Source organism: Plectropomus leopardus, chromosome 10 (genome assembly GCF_026936395.1).
Source record: "Plectropomus leopardus strain MGB_pleo_1.0 chromosome 10, ASM2693639v1, whole genome shotgun sequence".
Lineage (NCBI taxonomy): Eukaryota > Metazoa > Chordata > Actinopteri > Perciformes > Serranidae > Plectropomus > Plectropomus leopardus.
In genome coordinates, this window is record NC_142185.1 from 21,651,844 (window position 1) to 21,670,537 (window position 18,694).

Sequence of the window (18,694 nt, forward strand, 5' to 3'; positions counted from 1 at the left end):
CATCTTCGTCAATTTGAACGCGTGTTGACCTTTAATGGATATTAATCTACAACACAGTTCTTCATGCTGCCTGTCCTTGAATTGGCTTTATAGTGTAATGAGTATATCATTGGAATCTCCCAATAAATTGACCTCCAGCGTGTTTGCAGCATAACTATTAATCTTATTTTCCAGCGGATAATTTGATCACTTTGCCAGAGAAGTGGGTTATACAAGTACAAACTAGTGCAGAAGGATATGTGGCCCCTAGATATTAATTTGGAGATGGATAGGAGTCTTAAAGAGGATTAAAACTCTATGCAGGCTAGTCATTTCATACGGCTGCATACCACCCAGCCCACTGTATATACTGTCAGTCACCGCTTGGCATGGTTGAGATTTGAAATGGTGACAGTTAAAGTACAAAGATGTCCAATCCTAGACTATTTCATGGCATATTTCTTGGAGCATCCTGAAGGAAATGCAAACTGTTAGGACCAGTCATTGCAGTGAACCGGGGCCACCAGAAACAGCAACACTGCCCCCCTGCTATTGTCTGCAGACACTGCATCTCCCCCTCTGTGTACACAGGATCACTCCTCCTCACACACCACAATATACTGTCAGAGTGAAGCTGAAGGAGACATGCTACCACAACTACTGGTAATATTTGTATAACGCATTTCTTTAAAAACCATCTGCTTGAAATTTGTGGTTTAATCATGCACATAAAAGAGAAAAACAAATCTTTCAGACAACTTTTGAGAGTTACACAGTTTGTATTTTCATCTTGAATTGTTTTTTTCCACAATATTCATCACAATTATTTATTGTGTTTTTAGTTTGCACTTCTTTTAAAAATACATGGCTCAGTTTGTCACTTCATCTTCTATGATTTATTTCTTGTATGTTTAATACCAGACAAAGTGCAATTTAATGTTTTAAAATGGAATAGAATAATTTTTAAAAGTGGAGACAAATGTGGAAATTAAATAGGCATGCCAGGACATTTTGAAATGCAGAGTTTTATCTCAGTTTTGAAATAATTTTAAACATTCACTGTAACAAGTTGTAAAAATACTGCCAACCAGTAATGTGCAGTCTTTCAAAAATACAGTAAACCACTGTTAATCCTAATGCTTCTTGGAGCCAATTTTACACTGTAAACTTTCTATGGTAGAATACTATAAAAAAAACAAAAAACAAAACTGTAATATACTTATAATGTTATAAACAGTAGTGATCACTGTAAAACAATGGTAGGATACTGGCAACTACAGCCACCATCACATTTTAGTAATTTGTCAGAGCAACTTGACTGTATGTACTGTTACAGTGAGGTGACTCCATGGCTATGGCCATGGTATTTCTTTAACTAATCAGTTAGTTAGAGAAAGCTGTCATAAAAGTATTATATGACATTATATAATTTACAAGTGACCACATGGCATGTTTTCAAGCTAATTAACTCAGGAAGCTTTTATTTTGAAAATGACTATATTGTTTTATCAGTTTGATTTATAATAATTTTATTTGTGTACACATAACATTCTACGTTAGAAGTGAACCATAACATTACATGACCTCTTGTCTATTCATTTTTTTCTTTTAAAGTTTAGTTTATGTGCAAGTGTGGAAACACATTCGATTCTGTATATAGTCATTTTAAAAAAGTAATATGAATATTGAGAAGAAACCCAAGGACCCTCCAGAGGCTGTCGAGTGGCTCCTCACATTACACATCATTAATGAAATAGCACCAAATAAAAACAAGGAAAAACATGCAAATCGGCTGTTTTTCACCAGTGTCTAAGACCCTGAGCTCCGTTGTCTGTAAATGCAACTGAAGTGGGCTCGATTAAAAATTTAAAAGGCCTTCTCCTATTTAGGACATATTCCTGTAAAAAGTATGCAGAGTGGGTTAGGTGTTAAGTGCAATATTCACAAAGCATCCAAGAAAATGGATGCATTTCTCCATCCACATGGTAACAAGTAGATAATTTCAAATGAATAAACGCCTCCGTCTGTGATTCTCTTTGAAAGACTATTAACAGAATGGTTTCATTTGTCCCTCTTCAAAGATGCATTATGGACTATTATGCACATCCTTATATTGAACCTCAGAAGAGGAACTCCATATGAAAAGACAGTGAATAGGTGAGATGAGTTTTATTACGACTAAGTGATATGCAAATCCAAAATCTGTGCTTTCCACTGTTCCTTTGTTTTTTGTTATAAATATTTCCATGACGTCACCTCAAAACATTCTTAGATAATTGAAAAAATATGTTGACAGTTATTCTAGTAATATCTTAAATTTATCAGCAGAAGGTAACAGTTATTATATATATCTTTTGTGTAGACTCATCTCTCTTTCATTGAAAATAATTGTTACTCACACAAACATATCTGTTATGCTATTATATGTGGTAGCTTGTTTCTTCATGGCTCTCTGGCACCATCCTGTGTTTCAGTAGGAATAATGGATTTTGTTTATTTACACAATTTTTGAAGAAGTCAGTTTTGGGTGAGGGAAATTCCCAATAATCAGTTTAAAAGTTTCAAGCAAAAGTATCTGAGAAAATAAGAAAAACTGTGTTCAGATAATTTAACATTGCATGGACATTTATGCAACACACTGCAGTTTTACTATTATTATTATGATGATGATGATGATTATTATTTCATTAAGGGTCCATCAGACGACTCTTTAATTCAGTGTTATTGGTATAATAATAATAATAATAATAATAATAATAATAATAATAATAATAATGATGATGATAATAATAATAATAATAATAATAATAATGATAATAATAATGATAATGATAATGATAATAATAATAATGATAATAATAATAAATTAATCTTAGAAGGTCAAAATGATTAAATAATAAAAAACAACATTTTGAAGCAGTATCTTTTAATATGACTGAGGTAACCTGTAGGTCTTCATTTTATTTATATATTGTGTGTTCTCATTATGTTTTGCTCTTTTTAAATACACGACTCAGGTAGTAACTTCATCTTTTATGATTTCTTTCTTGTACGTTGTTTGTTTATTGTTTAATACCTCTTTAAAGCACTAAAGCACGCTATGTCTGTGAAAAATGTTACACAAATAAGTTTGACTTACTTTCCTACAGGGGTGTAGGTTTCACAGGGATTGTTTTTCTTTTCTTTTTTTTTTTTTTTACATTTTAACAGGATTATTGTGTGAAAAGCTTGATTTGGGATTCACACCCTGTATTATAATATTGTGGTGTAGCAGTCAAATTCTGCAGACTTGCTGTGACTAACAGTGGCATCATTGCCAAATGATACATCGCTCCTTAGCTAATCTTCGTGTACAGAAATGTTAAAATACTACAGCAAATGTGGTCAGTGGATGGAATCTTGTTTTTATTCTCCATCAGTGGAGGATGTCTTGTTATTTTACGTGCAATGTTTTTCTGTTAGCAAGGTTCTGGGTTTCAATCTACACCTCTTCTTACTTATTAATGTTAGTAAACTATGTTTACTTAAATTCCTGGCTCTGTTCTAATTGTCAGTATTTTTAAACATAATGATGAAATTCAGCTGCTAATATTTAACATGAAAATGCTAAAATATAAGGAATACATTTTAAATTCCACTGACGTTTGACCTGCACCATGTATATCTTTATATGCACCACAGAGCTTGTGTTCATGGTGCTTATTTATGTAATTTCCTCGTATTTTAATTTTTCCTCTTTTTTTTTTTGGCTAAATCTAAATCTTATTTTCATTTGACAACATTTGATCTTATCTTGTCTTTAATTTGATTTTTGATTCTGCTTTTCGCACGCAAAACATACAATTTTCCATAACATGTCATGCCATGACTGTGATAAGCAACAATTAAGTCAAATTCATTAGGATCACATACACCCTGGGCCTGAGCAATGATTTCCCTTTCTCTAACATGCTTGCTGACTTTTTTTTTTTTTTTACTGATATAAATGTGAAATAATTTCTATAGAGACATTCCATCCGACTCCTTCCAGGAATTCTGCTCACTAATCCTGTTGAGTGCAGTGAACCTCACAGGGCTTGTTGTGTAAAAGACTCAGCGGTCACACATGAGTTTTCTCATGAGGCCATGTTTATGTCAGCTCTGTGCACGGACTCTCATGTTTATCTGATACTTTAAAGGTAGTTTGGACTCAGACACTGATTTTTAAACTGCCACTTTTTTTGTAATGGCCCAAAAGCAAGATTTACAAGAACATTTTAATGTGTCCCTAGGATTTGATTTTTAATTATTATAATTAAAACAAGGCTCAACTGTTTTATTTTCATGCATTTACAGTGAAATCATATACTTATACATAACATGTAAGCAAACAAACTGACTATGCTCAACACACAATACATTTGTGAGATTCAAGTATAACTGTTAAGAAAGATTTATCAGTAATGAAAGGACTCAAAAAAAATGCTGTCAACAAATGGTAATTTTTCAAATTCATTGAGGAGAGGAAGTTACACTTGTTTATCTGTCTCTTAAGTTATGATATGCACACAGCTTATTCATTAATAGGTTTAACATTAATAAGTACAACACATAAGAACACACTCCATAGCTTTGTCTTTGTGGTGGAATACAGACTCCCCTTAACTGTACTTAAGCTATCAGCAGTCACATGCCTGACCACTGGAATGCATCAGGAGTGTGGAGTCAAAGAGACAAAGCATCAGGAGGTTTTCCCACTATAAAGCTTCTTTGAAGGGCGTGGAGCTCCTGCTTCTGAACAAAGGCTGCTTAAAGAAAACTTGAGCTGAATCATTTTTATCTTAAGGGCAGCAAAAAAAAAATCATGTCCATACACCAAGATCATTCCCTACCATCATGATTCGACGAAAGCACATGAGCAAGTGATTATTTTGCTTTTAGTCACAAGTACAGCCTCATGGATGCTCAAGTGTGAGTGTGTGGGAAGTGTTAACAACAAACAAAAAGACGCGAGAAAGGAATACTTGGTGAGTTTACTCATTTTTTGGTAGGTTTTTGATAATAACATTTTTATTTTTTTTAAAGTAAATTACTGATTTCTCCTCCTGACCCTATTGCTCCAATTCAAGTTGAGTTCGACTTAATTTTTCAAAAGAAAAATTAATTAGTAGGAGGGTGCAAAGGCTATATAAAAACAAAACAAAGAGAAAAATTACTGAATAAATAAATAAATGAATAAAAAAATATTAATAAACAAACAGATAACAATACAACAGGGACTCTCACACTCAAACTGTGTGTCCACCTTTCCAAATTCAGTTTCAAATCTATATTGCCGTCGGTGTTGAATGAGACACTTGGCACACACTTGGTCACATGAAATCCAGTCATGTATCCTCAGCATCAGTCGACTCTTTGAAGAACTTTGACGCAGTTAGATTCAGTTTTCTAGCAATCATTAACAGAGGAGGATTCTGGCTTTGGGGCACTTTTGAACTTCAGACTTTTTCCAAAGAAACCAAACCTTGTGCTCTCTGTTTTAAAGGTTTGGTCATTTTTATTCCTTTCACTACAACTTGCATAATGTCTAGATTGCTACTTACCATCTCTAAAGGCACAGTAGACACCATGTCTGCTTTAACTGCTGTCAAAGTTCAGTTATGCATTGTAAATCATATGGCAGTGTTTTTTTCTAACTCTGCATTGCAGCAACAAAGAGCTATTTGATGTCACAATAAGCAAATATTTTTTCCAATAATTTCCAGCCACAACACTGCTGAAAATATTTCGTGCCAATGAAAAAAAAACATATTTGGTGCCCATAAATCCAGTGGAAGTGTTCGAACATCTCATTGAAAATTACTCTGTTTGGTTGCAATAAACACAGCTGTTAAATTCACCCCAGTTTTGTTGCCACAAATAAGACTGGAAATGTAGAAAAAAATACAAAGTTTGGTCGCAACAAACACTGCTGCATATATTCTAACATCTCATTGAATCATACCTGGCTTTGTCTCCACAAATAGCGCTGTTGTCCCAACTTCTTGTTAAAAAATACCATGAATGTCCCAATGTCTCGTTGAAAAATACTCGGCTTGGAGAGCTCAAACGGGTGAGAAATATCCTCACATCTTTTTTTTTTTTTTTTTTTTAACAAATACCCGCTTTAACCCCACAAATGCCCCAACATCTTGTTTAGAATACCCACTTTTGCTGTTCTCATAGGCGTCACACCTGTCCCCCTGTTAATTAGGAGAAACTCAGCTCATATACTTGAAATCAGAACTATGTGAATTTTGAGATGTCGATATAATTTGAATGAAATGTACAGATGTAACATATCCATGGTTGGCGAAATGTATTAACTGTTGAGGTCCAAACAGGAAATTTTCTTTTTTTCTGGAAGGACCACAAGCCTCAACTTGAAAGATAACTATATTTTGACATGCTTTACCATGGCTTTTCGAACAGTTTTGTGGACATGAAATACTATGATATTTTCAATATATAAAATTTATGGGAAGTTTTTTTCCCCTTTGAAATGTATAGAGATTTGGAATTTTTAAAAAAGAAACTGGCAATCTTTTTTCTTGAAATTGTTTTGATATTTTTTGTTTAAACATTATATACATATATTTATATTTTTCTTTCTTTTTTGTGATTTAAAAAAATAGCAATTTGATTTCCATCACAATTTTTAGTGATTTTTTTTTTTTTTTTAATGTTTTGGATATTTTTCTAAGGTCATGTTTTCCAAACCTGCGGACCCGCGCAACATTTTTAAACTCGCCAAAATTATACCATTTATAAAAGCCAGAGACTGTAAAAACAAGAAAATATCGTTAAATTTTCAAATTTCCAACGGTCCTTGAACATATCATGTGGGACGAACACTTCATGCATTTTCTCCGAGTGACTCAAAGTCTGACTGAACATATATTTATTGTTTAGTTCTTAAACTTAAAATATCTCAAAGTTCCTGAATAGATCCATGCTTCCTTAACTTTTGGCTTATTCCAGCGCGGGAGTACCCTCTTAAACGGGCCCCGCCCCCTTGTGACGTGTCGACGCGACCAACGGAAGTTTTCAAATCTCAAAGGCCTGACCTGATTCTGGTTTTGTCCGTTTGCTTCGGTGCTGCTACTCGGTAAAAACGCCAAAAATTAATGTCCAAAGTCGATTTAAAATCTAACGGAGGCAAAATTATCATCACCGACGTCAGTCCGGGTCGTGTCAGGGGAACTTGAAGCGCGGTTGGATGTGTTTTATGTAGCAGGTAAGCTAGCTAACGTTAGCCGTGTGTTAGCTAACATGACGAAAAAGTTCAAGTTGGACGCTTTGAAGTGCGCTAAAGCAGAGAGAAGAGGACATCGCCATGGACAGTTTGGGGAATATTTTTTTTTTTTTGAGTTTTTGTGTTCAAACATTGGACATTGTGGACATTTCACACGGGCTCCAGTGGACTTGGTGTCATTTTTGCTGGAATGGATTAAAGCTAATAGCCGCCGGATGAAAACATCGTTGGTAAGTTGTGTCATATTAATTATTTGTCTAGATAAAGGCTTGTTATAGATGTTGGTGTTTGTTGGTGCTTGTGTTTCAGACCGCTGTGTCTGCTTGGGTATTGTGTCAATCCCTTAGGGACTGCTCTGTGCATGTAATGCGCTTGTCATTCTTCATTTTTTTTTGATAATTTTGGCTTTGTTTATGCATTTTGGTTACATTTTGGGAAGATTATGTACGTTTGTATAATCTTGGTATTTCCAGCTCAGCTCCAAACGTCTAAATTACACTGTGTAAACAAAATGGTTAAAAATCATACCCATAAGTGCAAAACAAACAAACATTTGAAACCCATTCATCTGCAATTTTTGAAATCACAGCCATTAAAGCATAAAAACATTGCATTGCATTACTTCTGAGTGTCATTCTGGGCCTTTGCCTTGAATTTTTTTTTTTTTTTTTTACTATTTTCCACCTGATAAGGTCTTTTTAACCATGTTTTGCACATGGACAAAATACATGCTATTTCCACTAGGTGTACTGTCACAATAAATGTTGCTGCAAATCACTGACATATTCCAGGCTGTGCTGAAAAACAACAACAAGAAAAGCTACTCTGCATGTAGGTTATTAAAAAAATAATCACCGCGGTGGTTAGTTTTAGGTTGGATATTTGACAGACGTTCGCTCCGATCCAGCAGCGTCGCTTTGAACGGCTGTACAGGGCAGCCAGCTCTCCTACGCAACGCAGGGTTTTCACTCGGGGACCATCAACAAATTACTTTGACACAAGGTCAATGTTATTTTCAAAATTTTGACAGCTTCCAGGTCATGTGACCAATAGAATCAAAATCAGTGCTGGATCATATAACTACACTGGCTGGTCAGGACACGCCTCCTTTTATTGCATTTTAATACTCCTCATATTTTATATTTTATAATTGCAGTTTACACATTTTGTTTACACAGTGTATTTTAGACACAGTAAATGTTCCTGCAAATTATTGACATATTCCAGGCTGTGATAAAAAGAAAAACAAAAAAAAGCTACTTTGCATATGGGACATTTAAAAGTAATTCAGTTTTTGTGTTTGATTTTTTCCTTATTAAAAAATAGTGACAAAAACCTGGCATTTAAAAAAAAAAAAATATGAAAAGTAATGAATATTTGATATTTATGATTAGAATTGATGTTGGTAAAAAAAATAATAAACTTAATAAAATTAGAAAATAATATTAATGTATAATATTTTTTAAAGCTTGATTTTTAAAAGCGCCTTTTGTGCTCAAAGCGATATAAGTGCGCGTGATATTTAAGTGGTCCCTAAGGGTTAACAATGTCACTTTCAAAGCTGGTTGTTGTTGATGTTGTCGTGGTGTGTTTTGATTGTTTGAGCTTTATGGCTGTATGGTTGTAACTTTTGGGCCTCTGACATCTTCGGATATGAAACTGTATACTTATTTGCCTTCAGTCCTTGGTTGCAAGCCCTGCTAGATGCAGCTCTTATTTTTTAAATCCTTTATTGCACTGAGGTTTTGAGTAATTTGGTAAAACCCAAAACACCTGCCATGATTCTAAAATAGCCTTTCAGCAATTGTGCTGCCTAAATATCAGCAGGTACCAGTGTATGGACAGAATTAAGCTGATATGAGTTGTTTCCTCCTGTTTCAGTCTCTGACAGGGGTGCCCAAACTTTTTTAATTGGGGGCCATATTAGATATTGGGAAAATCCCTGAGGGTCAGCTGCTTCTCACATCATATGGGTTATAAGTGATTCAACTTGATTTTTGCCCCAAATGTTATGTTGTTTTGTGTTGACTGAATATGCAGCTTTTTGTTTTGGGGTTTTTAGTTTTTTTGCATTGTTTCTGTTTTTGCTATGTGTTTGCTGAGAAAAAAAAATACTCGATACACACAATATTTATACATTTATTATTTGTTTTGTAAATATTTACATATTGTACCAACTGTATACTACTGTATTTTTATATTTACATTTATATTTTTACATGCTTGTGCTTGTTCATATTTCTTCTTGCTATTGTTCTCTATGCTGGCATCAGAGCGACAGTAACGAGCCACAATTTCCCCCCTGGGGATCAGTAAAGTATTTCTGATTCTGAATATCTAATGGAAGTTGGATTTTTTTTTTTCATTTAACAATTTAAAATACCTGTTATTGTCAAAATTACATCAGGTCACTGAAACAGTAAATATCTTAGGACTTTTTAGATATTTCTAAAAGCTATCGAAAGTCAGTGCAAAACTTTTACTGTTTGTCTGTAGATTAGCATTGAATGCCAGTGTTTTGCAGTAGAGGGGGAAATTATTATAACCTTACATGCTCAAAAGTTGAAAGATAAAAACTATTTCCACAGCCTGTTGACCATCACTTTGATATCAAACATTCATCGCAATGCAAACAAAATACTGGAAAAAAATAAAAAAGACATTACAGTCTAATGTGTGAATGCATGGCCCGTTGATGTTGATGAAGCATGATGTGTCTTATAAACTGAGCAGGAAAAATAGTTGAAAAATTGACAGTTTCTGAAGTTTCTTGGGAGTTGATAACAAATTTTGTGATATTTTTCTAAAAGAAAATTGACTGAAAAACAAAAAGCACAAACCTCATGTTAGAATTACAAGACTGCCTTTAAATCAAACTTCTGACCGAGCTCCAAATTCTTCATGTAAAACTCCTTGGGCACACTGCTGTCTTTTGTTTCGGTAAACACATGGGCCGCCATTTGTTTAGATACTTGTTTACTGAAGGTATAATTACATTTTTGTTTGAACTTTTACTGTTTTTTTTTTTAATTAAAAAAAAAAACAGTAAAAGTTCAGGGTGTCAGTCGCTGTTCTTGGCTAGTTGTAGCACCTTACCGTCTCAACAAGTGAGCCCTCAGAGCCAGGCAGGCTGAGTGGGAGGTTTTCCAGAAGTCGATGACAATCTTCATGTCACTATTATTCATTTATTTATTTTTTTTATATGACAATTTATTTCCACTCCTTTCTCAGTATCAACTTTTTGTCAATATTTTGTCTGGGGGGTTGGGGGGCTCCATAGGAATGAGGAAAAGTGAATTTTCCCTATAAATAAAACCTCTGTCTGTCCTCTCTGTGTGTGTCTCTCAGGTCAGGAGCATATCGGCATTGATTACCAGTACAAACAGGAGGCGAAGGTCCAGTTTGTGATTGATGTGATGTGTGCCATGGCCCACGCTCTCCACAACATGCAGAGGGACCTGTGTCCTAAAAACTCCAGCATCTGCCCCGAGATGGACCTGACAGGAGGGAGGAAACTGCTCAATTACATCTGCAGCGTCAGCTTCAACGGTAGGTTGAAAGACGCTTCTCTACTTCTGCAGTATCTTTTGTGATTAGCTGAAGGGCCATAGGGCCCAGTCGGGCTTACCCTGAATAAGTAAAATGCTGTCACCACCCAGTGGGCCAGTGGCCTGCAGGCTCGGAATCAGGGCTGGGCAGCTGGGCAGCATGAAGGGGAGGGTGCCCTGGGTGTGCTGATTCCTCCTGAGGGGCTATATCCCATGCATCCAGAGGGAGGATGTGGACATGGAATCCAAGTGGTCCATGTTCAGTACCTCCATTGTGAAAGCGGCTGCTAAAAGCTGTGGTCCGAAGGTCGCCGGTGCCTGTCTTTGCAAGCAGCCTCAACTACCAAAACAAATACTTTGTTTTAGGTACTGCGGATAGTCACCAGTTGGGTGCGGGAAGCTGTCAGGCGTCTGACAGCAACCTACACATCTGCTGGTGGAAACCCAACAGAGAGGTGTTTTCCTAGACTGCACTGGTTAGCCTGAAGGGCTGCAGCTGAGGCAGTCGCCAAAGCAAAAACTCGGGTATTCAGGGGGCTATGAAGGACGAAAGTGTTGCTGGGGAGAGGGACGTCTGGAGTGCTCTGCTCCGCCTGTTGTCCCTGTTACCTGGCCTTGAATAAAAGGCAGTAAATGGCACAGGTTACAGAAATTCATTTGTTTTAATGATGAATTTCTGTTTTTACTTGAGACAGACAATAAAGAATTAATGTATCAATCTATCTATCTACCCTCTAGGGGAGAGTCTCTAGACTTTTATTAGCTTTTGTTTCATTTAATCTGGATCTGATAAGACTGTGACGACATCTATTGCACGCTTGTCCGTCCTGGAAGAGGGATCCCTCACCATCCTCTGCCGCTCTTCCTGAGGTTTCTTCCTTTTTCTTCCCCCGTTAAAGGGGTTCTTTTTAGGAGTTTTTCCTTAGGTGATGTGAGGGTCTAAGGGCTGAGAGATGTTGTATGCTGTAAAGCCCTCTGAGGCAAACCATGTTTTGTTTTAATGGGCTTTAAAAATAAAACTGACTTGATTGCACAGTAGGGACTGCAAATGCTCTCTATTTAGAGTGGTAGAGAGTGTTTGGCTGCGGTCAAAAAGTTCAAATAATCTCCTTTCCACTTTTCCGTCTTCTCCACAGAAAACATCAAGGAAAGATGTGAGGGTGACTACAGAAGGCCTGTAGTGAACTTTGTCAACACTTGAGGAAAATAGTAGATCTGGACAGTTAAAACAGTAGAAGTGATTCAAGGGAGGAGTGTATTTTTCCCGCTTTGATGGTCAAGCACCACACCCCTTATTTTTTTTCACAGGAGTAATAACCCCAGTGAAGTTGAAAATTTTTTTTTTGGCTTTTTTGGCTTTTTGGTTTTTGCGCTTTTGGACTTTGGGCTTTTGCCCCCACCCCCCCCCCCAAGAAAAAAACAAACCACCAGCCAGCAGTAAAAGGCTGCAAACTGAGGAACACTCTTGTATGCCACCCTTTCTTCAAGTGCAGTAGGACTGAACTGTACACACACGCACACCATTCCCACGACAGCATACCCTCCTTGCTTCATCCTGATTCCAAGGCGGATCACGAGCTGGAACTGTGATTGTCACAGGGAGACAACATAGCCAGTTTGTACAGTTGGCACAGTTTGTAGGCACAGTTTGTTATTTTAGTTAATTAATTTCAATTGATCCTGGAAACTGATTTTGTACATACTGTACATTTGTGGATTTGTACTTTCCTTGGGACCCAAACTGTTAAATACCTCCTTGTTTGTTCAATACAATCTGTTAAAATATACAGCAGTGTCCTGTGCTCAATTTCACTGGGGTTGCCCTCTTCTTGACTCCTGTCATTCCTTAGTTCTTCTGATCTAGTCCAAACGCTACAGTTACCATTTACTGTTTTTTTCTAGTATTTTCCTTTATAGTAGCAAACACTGGTTACACTTTTTTTTTCACGGTCAAAAGGGGATAAACGAAATTTAAAAATTTGTATGATTTTATTGAGAATTAAAAAAAAAAAAATTGTGTCTTGCGTATGTGAGTATGTGACCCAGTTGGACCCCAGCTAACACCCAGTATAACCCTGCATGAAACCAATAAAGGCAATTGATATGGTGCCAGTATGTACAATCCCAAGTACAACCCGTATTTCAACACACGTAGCCCCCATGTAGAACCCACATAGAACTTTAAGCTGGGACTGAGATGGGTCTTCAATATGTTTCCCAGTTGGGCCTCATGTAAGACCCATTGTAATCCTGCATGAAACCCATATGGGCAATGGGCATGGGGCCAATATGGGACCCATGTACAATCCCAAGTACAACACGTATTTCGATACATGTAATCGCCATGTAGTACCCGCATAGAATTTAAAGCTGGAACGGAGATTGATCTTGTGTATTTTGCCCAGTTGGGCCTTGCCCAACACCCATTGTAATCTTGTGTGAAACCCATACGGTAGTCTGCATGGGACTCACATGGACCCCACAAACAAATGTTATAGTATGGTGAAAAATATCAATATATGACATGACCAAAAAACAGCTGAAAACCACATGAAATAGCACGCCCAGACATATCATAGTATAGCGTGTTGAAAAACATCCAAAAACATCATTAATATAGCATGTTGAAAAAGACAGCCGGAAAGTCATACTATTATATGGAGAAAAATATCAAAATTCGGCATATTCAAAAAAACAGCTGAAAACTGGGATGGAAATTGTCATATTAAGAGTCTGACATGTGTTCAACAGGTAGGTACCTTTTCACAGTTTTAAATATGTTCCCGAACTTTCCTAAATTAATGTCGTTGGCCTGAATGAACTGCCAAGATACACATATGTCCATGCAGCTGTGGCTAGAGGGGGACACGGTTTGTTCACTTTGGCTGAAACAGATCGATATCTACGTGATCACGCACCACCATTGTATGCTGTGTTCATGTACATATGAACCTGCTGTACTCTGCAGAAGCTGTCAGACTTCTGAGCCGACACTTGGTGTACCAACTCTGTCCCTACTCAGCTGAATAATATTCCTGTGACTCTTGTTTGATTTATCTTCTCTATTAAAATACTTAGTCCTGAAATCTGTTTTTATTCTAACTCTTCTTTTTTTTTCACCAAGGGGATTGTTTTAGTAATTCCACCACAAATTTGGCAACAAGGATGGGATTGGACACATATTCTGGACTCTGTTGGACTGAGAGAGGGCCCCACTGAAATAGGTGATTCCTTCCAGAGGGTGAGAAGCTGCCAGCCAGCAGAGCCAGGTTTGCTGATCCAATCGACAGGATAAAGAAACCATGCGGTGAGAAAATAAAACTATTTTAAAGCAAACAGAGTCATAGTTAAAGGTTGTTAAAGCAAGGGATAACATCTCACCACTGTTGAGAGTTGTTGAAAGACATGTCAGTTATTTCTGTAGTATTTTCTCAAGTTTGTTGTATCTGGTAAATCCTGGCAATTTATCGGACCAGACTTTATTCAACAGAGTAAACAGAAAAGACTAGAGATGGGAAAAGTCCTCAGTAAGAGGAAGATGTACGAAAAACCTGATACCAAGGCTCTGTCACTACAATGCAAGTTCATGTCAGAACGTTATCTTGGCTGTTTGAATCAGATGCAAAAATGGGTTGAATTGGGGTTTCCACAAAATGGGAGTTTCTGTGAAAATCAATTAAAACATCTAAAAAGCTAACTAAGGCAACAGGAAGAGAGCAGTGTAGCGCAGCATGCGGCCCTGTCCAATACAGCTAGGAACAAGAGTGAGCCATTTAAAGCAGACTGGAAGGCATTTAGGATGTGGAAAGATGAGCCAGTGAAAAGGGAAGGACAGAAATCAAAAGTTCAAGACCTACAGAAGGTTGACAAACCTGCTAAAACACTATCCTTGTCTCACTGAGGTACTGAGGAGACCGATGGACTTTGACCTTGACTCCGCTCCTCCCGTTGCTCCCCCACCGTATGCCATGCAGCAACTACCTCAGCCAGTGCAAGGTGCTGCTTCGCCATATGACAACAAGGCTGGTGCTGACCCCTCGACCTTCTCTCCTGTGTCGACCTGTGCCCAAGCCCAATGGAGGTTGACCCAGATGTGAGATACAATGAAAACCCCTCCTACTCCAGTCCACACTACGCCAGTGTTAGAGGTGGCAGGGACACAGGGGCCAATCCTGGTACTCAGGCCCTGGTCGAAAGCAAATGTCGCTGAAGCAATGAACCACATCTCCATCCCAAAGACAATCTCTGTAAATGTGTTCACACCTGAGAGAATGACATACTGTCTGGGAGATCCAGAATATGGACACACTAGTAGTCTGGACTTTGGAGGTGCAGTGAACGCTCTTGTTGCCAAAGTCAAAAAGGCAGTTTCCCCAAAGACTGAACTTGTCATCTATCACCTCTATGACGCAAGGCTCCCAGGAAACATGCAGCTCGTTCCTGGCATGCCTGACTTCAGCCTTTGATATTCACAGTGGCCTTAGCAGACCTGATGCCATGGGCACACTGCCTCTACAGCCTTACGAAGTCAACCTTAAAGAATATTTCCTGAGCCGAATGGAACCTGAACTTGCAAAAATGGTGAAGAGATCCTGTGTGACCTGGAAAACCTACCCGCTTGCAGATATCCTACAGCATGCTGAACATGCTGAGGATGAGTTACACAGACATGAGGAGCAGAAGAAGCAGAGCAGAAAAAGAAAGCTGTAAGATGCACGGCAGACCATGTTCAACAGATTTGCAAATCAAACCCCGGGGCGCGGCAGAGGCAGATCCAACCCGACTCCTGGCAACTATGAGCCATACATGTGCCACAGTTGTAGAAAGAAGAGTTAGAATACAACCAAGTTTCAGGATAAAGTATTTTAATAGAGAAGATAAATCAAACAAGAGTCACAGGAATATTATTCAGCTGAGTAGGGACAGAGTTGGTAGGCTTGGAGGTCTGACAGCTTCTGTAGAGTAAAGCAGGTTCATATGTACATGAACACAGCATACAATGGTGGTGCGTGATCATGTAGGTATCGATCTGTTTCAACCAAAGTGAACGAACCGTGTCCCCCTCTAGCCACAGCTGCATGGACATATGTGTATCTTGGCAGTTCATTCAGGCCAACGACATCAATTTAGGACAGTTGGGTAACATGTTTTTAAAACTGAAAAGGTACCTACCTGTTGAACAGAGCAGCCAAATTAGACCAGACTCTTGATGAGGCAATTTCCATTACATTTATTCCCTTTTTGCCATTATTTGACTGCTGTGTTCAACAGTTAGGTTTATCATCATAATATAGCGTGTCGAAAAAGTAAAATGTCAAAATACGAAACACGTCATAGTAAAGTGTCAGAAAAACAGCCAGAAACATAATAATATAACGTAAATGACCCGTAACGTCATAGATTAGTAGTTTAGTATGTCGAAAAATGTCAAAATATGACATGTCCAAAAAACAGCTGAAAACCAATTAAAATATTAAAACATGTCGAGACACGTCATAATATAGATTGTCGAAAAACAGCCCAAAACGTAATAAAATAGCATGTCAAAAAAACGACCAGAACGCCATACTACAGTAAGGTGAAAAATTTCAAAATATGAAATGTCCCAAAAAATAGCTGAAAACCACATAAAATAGTTTGTCGAAACACATCATACTATAGAATGCCAAAAAAAGGGCCAAAACCTCATAATATAGCTTGACATCCTGATGATCTTTTTTTTTTGTACACTCACATCTTGTCCCGTTCCTGCACTTCCTGCCACTGTGTTTCCCCCCTGTCCTATTACCTGCCCAGCCCTGATGTGTTGCACCTGTGTCTAACTGTCTCCCCTCCCCCTTTAGTATATAGTGTCTGTGCTCCCTTCCTTCTGTCTTGATCTTCTGTCAGTGTCTTAGCCATCCTTGTGTGGGTATTGTGAGCCTTTTTGAGAGTTTGACCTTTTTTCTGTTTTTACACTCTGCCCTTTGCCAAACAATTTTGTACCTTTGCCTATTACTACCTGTTTAGATTTTGGTGCCAACATCTTTTTTTTGGCTATTAAAGGACTGATAGTTTATTCGTCCCACACAGTGTCTGTGTCTGCATTTGGGTCCAAGCCTGTGGTACAGTGTTTGTGACAGTCATAGTATAGTATGTCGAAAAATGTCTAAAAACAGCTGAAAACAAATTAAAATAGCATGTCAAAGACACGTCATTGTATAGAATGATGAAAAACGTCCAAAAACATCATAATGTAGCATGTCCAAAAAATGACCAAAAATGCCAAACTATAGTATGGCAAAAAATGTCAAAATATGACATAACCCAAAAACAGCTGAAAACCAATTAAAATAACAAGTCGAGACACATCATAGCATAAAATGTTGAACAAACGTCCAAAAACATCATAATGCAGCATGTCAAAATAACGGCCGAAAAAGCCATATGGAAAAAATGTCAAAATATGTCATGTTCAAAAAAACTGCTGAAAAACACAAAAAATAGCGTGCTGAGACACATGATAGCATAGAATTATATTATACAACAGTTAGTTCCAACCAAGCAGTTTGATTGGTAGAGAGGTATTCCATGACTACAACATTACTGGGGCTGTTAACTTTCAACACTGTGTGTATCACTCCGCTTCACAGTTGTTCAGAATCCGTTAATTAGTGTAAGAGTGAAAGTGGGATATGTTTATGGTATGGTGTAAGCATAGGTTCAAACAGCTAGTTGGCGCTGTTCACGTAGCTGTCAGTTGGTCAGGTTGAGGGAGGAGAGAAGAAGACAGGAGAGCGAGAGGAGTGGGGGCGAGCAAGGACTGCAATTTTGAAGTGTGTCTTGAGCTGACTGTACTGGAGTTACCAAACGTTATGAGGGAACCCAGGAGGGAGCAGCTGTGACGGACGGGTTTTGGTAATCCGCCGTTCACAGGGAGTAAACCAGCTGTCACAGATGTTACAAAGATGTGCAGTGAGACAGGGACACACTTGTCTGACACTATCCACAGCCTGAGAGGCACCGATACACACACACGCTGTCTGATACGGGACTCGATGTGACGGAGATCACAGCAGTGAGTGGACACACGCTGCAGCGAAAAACTGTCAGATCAAATTAACTCATCTGAATCTCACAGGCTGCCAAAGTGTCTTAACAGACTCTTATTTCACTGAACAAACAGAGACAAATGTTCATGCTAATAAGCAGCTGGTCTGTGCATAACATGAAGACCTAGCTAACACTGATTAGCAAGCAGCATGCAGGAAAATGTGTATGTGTTGCTAGGCAACGGCTTTCACTTCCAGCCAGAAAAAATAATTATTAAATTGAATTAATTAAACAAACGAATCATAATCTTTTGTTGCCTGTTACAAAAAACAAATAAAACACGCTTATAGAACTGTTGTATAAAAGCAATATCACACTTGAGGTGTTGTGTTCAGCACAACACATGACCTTGAGTGTGATATTGATTAAATATATTGTGGCGAAAAAAACGACCCAAAATTGCCATGCTATAGTATGCTGAAAAATGTAAAAAACAATGTCCCAAAAACAACTGAAAACTGCTAAAAATAGCGTGCTGAGACATGCAATCGCATAGAATGTTGAAAAAAATGGCCAAAAACACCAGAAAAAGGCATGTGGAAAAAATGACCCAAAAAGCAAGGCTATAGTAAGGCAAAAATGTGAAAAAATGAATGACATGTCCCAAAAACAGCTCAAAACAGTTGAAAACTGCATAAAATAGCGTGATAAGACACGCCATAGCAAAGAAAGTTGCAAAAATGGCCAAAAAGAACAAAAAACGGCATGTAGAAAAAATGACCCAAAAAGCAAGGCTATAGTAAGGCAAAAATGTGAAAAAATGAATGACATGTCCCAAAAACAGCTCAAAACAGTTGAAAAC

General features: G+C 37.7%; 1 pseudogene across 1 annotated transcript; it reads left to right on the forward strand.

Moving 5' to 3' along the window:
• The first annotated feature begins 10,656 nt into the window (after nucleotides 1-10,656).
• On the forward strand, nucleotides 10,657-18,094 carry LOC148188513 (uncharacterized; annotated as a pseudogene). Its single transcript, XR_015777640.1, has 2 exons — nucleotides 10,657-10,801; nucleotides 13,925-18,094. The product of XR_015777640.1 is annotated as an uncharacterized LOC148188513 (transcript).
• The last annotated feature ends 600 nt before the right edge of the window (nucleotides 18,095-18,694 follow it).